The sequence below is a fragment of the Fundulus heteroclitus genome, chromosome 2 (genome assembly GCF_011125445.2).
Source record: "Fundulus heteroclitus isolate FHET01 chromosome 2, MU-UCD_Fhet_4.1, whole genome shotgun sequence".
Lineage (NCBI taxonomy): Eukaryota > Metazoa > Chordata > Actinopteri > Cyprinodontiformes > Fundulidae > Fundulus > Fundulus heteroclitus.
The window spans coordinates 34107315-34113607 of NC_046362.1; positions in this window are offsets into that span (position 1 = coordinate 34107315).

Sequence of the window (6293 nt, forward strand, 5' to 3'; positions counted from 1 at the left end):
GGTTGTTCTGCCAAAGCAGAGCTTCCAAGATCATTCCCTTCCTGTCAGCAAGTTCATAAATCGCAGCTGGCCTGCAGTTAAAAAGAACTTCAGTGTTGGTAGCACAACATATCCCTCACTTACTTTAGGCAGTCTTGGCATGGACTGAAACGGCTGCCAACATTTTTGGGATTTCTTGATGCTTCCAGCTCCAAAAAAGCAGAAATCCTGTTTTATATATCCAATTTTGAGAAAAATTTCAACATCCTCGACCAACACACGATCCTCCTCCCAGGAGTCCACCATGTTGTGTGTCCAGCTGCAAATGTCCCGCCAGGACCATTTGAATGGAATTATTAAAACCTTAGGTCCTAAAATCACCCCTGACCTATCCTGTTCCTAAACATGTAAGCAGCTGCATTCAGGGAGTAAATGGTTTTACTCTACCCTGGTTAATCAAGGTCAATGCTTGTGTTTAATCTGTTTAACTGTAAATGTTTGAAATGTTTGTATCACGTCTGTTCTGGACAGTCGATATAGCAGAGTGTGAGAAGGTGGTAGGCAGGATTCAGAGCTGAAAGCAGGCTGTGGTTTAGCCAGGGGTGTGATTACTTTCACTCTGCTCTGGTTCTCAAAGTGCTGGAACATGATGGAATCACCATTTCCTTCTTTTCAATAAGGAACTGTGGAATCAGTTATTTCCCACAACATATGGCAAGCCAGCTTGGATTCTCCGACCGACAGAACGCAGAAGAGATCCAGGACAGGAGTGATTTAGCAAGCCGGGGAAGAAAGTCTTCCAACCACCGATAACCCGACACCTTAAAGGGACGAGAGGAGGGCTTCTGGTCTGGGGAGTTTCTGGATCGTCGGCGCGAGAGACGAACCAACAGAAAATCTTATTTCAATTTGTAAAATCAGCAAAACCATTTAAAATTACAAAAACAGTAACAAGTATATGAGAAACGGGAATTACATTTCCAAATCATGATATGCATTAAAATAGAAGTAAATAGAAGTGATAATCCAAATTAGGTTCAGACAGCTTTGGGTTTTAGGTTCAATACTTAAGGCACAATAAAATAGGATTTTTGACGACCAAGAAATTAAAATTACATTTGATTTCCTGCTGAAATACAAGCACTGGTACTGGTTAAAGAGGTGAACTAAGGATATTCCACTGGGAAACACAACATCTCTTGTCGTGGGTAGACGATGGACTGACCAGAATTTTGGTTCTGGATGAAAGCGACAGATGTGCTGAAATATTTGACTTCTATCTAGGTGTAGGTAGATTTGAAAAGGAGAATTCTGTCATTATCTCAGAACGCCTAATAAGTGTGAACCCTTTCACTTGATTGGTCGAGCTCGCAGAAGACCATTGAAAAACAATACAAATAAAGGGTGGGGAAGTACAAATAAGGCCAGAAAAAACTTCACCAGGGGAGAAATGTTTGATTTCATGCTGAGAAAATGTGACATTACCCCTCAACTAATATAACATGTTACTAATGGGTTATTTTATTTTTCTATTCCACCAAACTACATGATCAGGTTTTATTGTCTGTCGGGACAGTCGTACGTTGATGTTGAATTATTCTGATAATTGAATCACTTCTATGAAGAATGAAAACAGTTTATTCCAGAGCCACACCAAAATTAATGTTTTAGGCAATCTTTTGCTTTTATATTGGATGAACAAGGGATCTGATTAGCACTAAAGCGTCTTAAAAATTAGATGGTAAAGGTAACTTTTAGATTCAAAACAGGGTCTTCTGGCTCAGTTTGGTTTAGCGCTGAATCTCTCTGGGAACCTGCCGATGGTTTTTACTGCTTTTTCTAGAAAAAGTGACATTTTCCCCTTTGCAGAAGGTTCCACCTGCCTTTAATGTCTCCTACTGTGACTAAGAAATTGGTAACTTTGGATGGATGGATTATCCGTAAGCGCTGTTTCAAGTAGGAGACCTTAGTTGCAGATATTGAGAATAGACAAATTTGACCATAATAGCATATGGGCTTAGATTACCTAGTCCAAGGCAAATTAAAATAATGTACACATCGGAATCTAATACAGCCGGTACTTAATTAGTTGAGCCCAAAATTGTAGATAGATTACATAGATAATACATTATCTAGAAATCAAAGGAGGGGAATGTGAATGGAATTAATATAATCACAATTAAATATAATTATAACATAATTATTATATTATATGTTTTTAATATATTTTTCTTCTTCTCTGAAACTGTTGCAATAAAACAATTCCCTGAATTTTTTTCACACACAGCTTCAGCACCATATTCTCTTCATTCACCCTGTGCCTCTGATAACTGTTGTTAAAATTTGTTTTTTGTGGTGTGGATTTAGGTAATGTATTAAAATTAATAAATCATTTAATAAGGTTAATTTGTAGATCAAGTTATTATATTGAGAAAGAATTATGTTGAATTGAAAAATGTAGAGATTTTATTAATAAACTAACATTTATTACTACATAAACACAAAAAATCTTGAGCTAGGCTCCTTTAAGTCATGATCAAGAGAATGAGTGGCGGTTTAATAACAGCTACCTTAACATCATGTGGTACATATCTGTTTACTAAGGATATATTAACTATATCTAAAATAGGGGCATTAATCAAAGGGAATACTTTCTATAATAATTTAGTTGGGATTGGGTCTAACATACAAGTTGAAGTTAAATAACTCAGAAAGCTCTACTGGATCAGGGCGGTCCAAGCACAGATCAGGTTCAAGTGAATGTGATCAGGTGAAAATAAAGTAATATGAATATTACAAATAGATTTCCTGACATAACCAAAGACATTCGGAGTACCAGCATATTCTCAGTATGCTTTCAACAACCTGGACTTTGAGCCATTTCAAATTACGGACATGTAACTGTGGGGCATGAAAAAGGTTTATGATTATGATGAATAATCTGGAATCTTTCTCCTTGATGTGATCCAAACCAATCCAGTGTTGTTCCTTTGATCCCTGCAAAATGTTTAAGTGTAAAAAATGTTGAGATATGTGGAGATAAAAGTTCATTATTTGAGGCTAGGACTGGACTGGGAACAAAAAATGGCCTTGGCATTTTTGGCCTGCTATGATTAGTTTTATGTGGAGACACGCAACATACCAGAGGATATATGGACACATTGTGTTGTTTCTTAAATTAAAACTAAGTGCAGTAATCTATGTGGAAGAGAATAACTATGTGAAAAACGCTCAAACTTTCACTACACAGCTTTAATTTTGAGATTGATGAGCACAGAGCCACAGTTCCCATCTTTTAGTAAGAGAGGGTTGTCAAACAAATACTGCAAGAGATGTCTCTTCAGTGTTTAATGAAGTATAATGTTCATATAAAAAAAATTAATTAGGCCAACAGTAAGTCAAAACATCCAAGTTGAATAAAAAGGTGTGCCTTAAAGTATGAAAAATAGTGAGAAAAAGAAAGATGCAGAGACAGGCAGACAAAGAAAAAGAGAGAGCAAGAATCAGTTATGATATAGTTTAAATCTATTAAATCAAAATAATCTAATATCTTATTTTGTACACAAAAATTTTACTCAAGCACCATCACTTCTACTACAATAGTAAAAGTATTTTTACTCAGGTAAAAGTAAAAAGTAGCCATGTAAGAAATATCTCAGTTAAGGGTAAAAACAGAGTCCACAATAACCTGGTTAAACAGCTGTGAGATTAGAGGACTTAAACATTAAAACATTTGGATGAATTCAGGTCTGAGCGTCAGACAGAAAAATTAGATCCAGATCAGATGTCGGACCAGAACTGGTTAGAACAATTAGGTTGTTATGTAGGAAAAAAAGCAAAAAATTATATGCAGCAGGTAACAATATTCTTATTTTACTCATTTAAAAATATACTATAAACACACCCCAGGATAAATGAATGTAAGTATATGAAGGACAAATGAGACACACTGCATGTTAGTGGTTCTGCTTCTTCTGCAGCAGCTGTTCCCACTGACCAATCAGGTCCAATCAGCTCCAGCTGCTCTGAGGACCATAAAACTGCATCTCCTGCATGTCAGCACCACTGTCAGAGGGATCTGAGCTTTGTGTTGCTGCAGTCTGACAGCATAGGTCTGGTTTCATAGAGGCTTCTGTGGCTGTTGGAGAATGAGGTGAGGTCCATTTAATCTTTGACTATGAAATTGTTTGGATTTAAGTCTAAGGGTGTTGGATATGGAGGGTAAATGCTGGATTTTCTCTGAAATGTTGTGACCTTCATGATGTTCTGTGTCTGCAGGATGTTGTGGATTTCTCTGCTGCTGATTGGAAGCATCACCTGTGCTCCTCAAAAACCAGGTAAGCTTTAATTAAAGCTGAGCTCTTAAATGAGCTGGACATGTTTGCTCTGACTCTGAACTGCTTCCTCAGGTAGTGGAGGTGAACAGCCAATGTGGTGGTATGTAGCTTCACCCCCTCAACAGGAACCGTCCAAGCCAGTCTACCAGAACCCTGGTGGACAGGTTGGCGGTTCTGGAGGCTACAGCAGCTATCCAGGAGTTTACTACAGCAGCGGTACTGGAGGTGCTGACGGCGGTTCTACTCATGGGGTCCAACAGAGCGGCCAGCAGGGAGCTCCAGACGCCAGCAGCCCTCAGCAGTTTGCAGAGGAGAGCTGGAGCTCTTCATCTGATACCAGCGGCGAGGACGAGCCGGTCTTCACTCCTGTGGATGAAGAGAATCAAGTGTACGCTTTCAAGTCCAAGTCTCGCTACAACCGTAAGCAGCTGAGGTTCACTCAGTTCCGCTACACCCCGACAGAACCACTTGTCCAGCAGCCACCAATGTATCCCTACCCTGGGAAGAACCCTCAACATCCAGGCCAGAAGACATACTGAGGATCTGTGGTGAGGATAACTTTATTCAGCACGTTCAAGATTCTTCTACTGATGGTCTGACTGGGTTTTTCTTTCAGATTCCAGAAGAGATGCTGCTTGCAACTGAAAATAAACTTTTAATCAGTGAATGTTTTGCTCTGTTCATTTGGTCTTAGTAGGTGGTGGAAAAACTTGCCAAAAAAAAAATCCCTTGCTTGAAATTGCTACTGAAACCAGAGGGGGTCATGTTCTAGTGCAAAAAAAACTTGCCTGGAAAGAAGCTGTAGGCAATGAAGGCATTAAGACAAATGTACCTACCAGTTAACATCACAGGTCTTCAGATTTCCTCAAACTGCAGGGAAGCCAGAGGTTTTAAATTTATTTTTGTTTAAACAGGACCTCAGGAAATGGTTCAAGCCTCCTCCATTGAGGCACACCTTAAAATTATAAGGTCTGTTTGTGGCATTGCAGAGAATTTCTTTCCATTTAACGGTCTAACATGTTTGAGAATCCTACCTCTAACTGAAGGGATTTTTAGCTTCACAATGGGTGTCAGGACACGGCTAAGTTTAAAATTTTAACCGTATGACCCTCAACAGTGCAAAATGAAAAGTTTGGACAAGATTTAAAACTTTTGAAGGCAATACATGGATTTTTAACATCTATAATTTTTTTTTTTTTTTTTTTTTTTTTTTTACTTTCAGATTAGAAAATTTGGGTGGCTCTGTGTAGATCTGCACACAGCAGTCTAGGAGCAACCAAGCTCAAAAGGCAGTTTCACACTAAAGAGCTGCTGGGTTTTAGGTTTTTTATTTTATTAAACTCTTCCTCTACTGGGGGACTTTAGTCCCATAGGACATGGCAGACATAAGGCATCACCCAGGGTAGACTTTCTCCATGGAGAGGTAGGGCAGTGACACACCTGACCCAGCCACACCATTTCTTGAGTGGGGCAGCAAAGGGCCTTTGTGGCGGTGGGGAGGACCCATTATCTTAAGAGGGAGCAATGCCCTGCAACCCAACACATGCCTGCGAGCCCACAACTCTGTGGTTGGTGTGAGAGACCACCACTGCTAGCTGAGAGAAGATTCTTCCCAGAGCAAAAGCCCCGAGTGTCTCTAGTGTATTAAAATTGAGTTTGGATCAGGGCAAACGTGGAGGGAGGACTTCATTGCTCACTGTATTCTTGCAAGAGCAATAATCTTGCATCTGATGCATGCTAGGGAGAAGAGAATAGGTGCCAGTTGGAACAGTTGTCCTGCCTGTCGCCACATCACTGTCAACCAAGGCCAGAGATTCTTAAAAAGCCAGGGTGTGTCTACAGAGCTCATTGACCCCCAAACCCTGTAGAGAACCCGGACTATCCAAGCCCACCGCCAACAACCAGAGGCCTTTTGAACCAGTCAGGACCGCAGGCAGTAGTGGGCCCCAGCAGGTGCACCCAGCTTCTAAACCACAA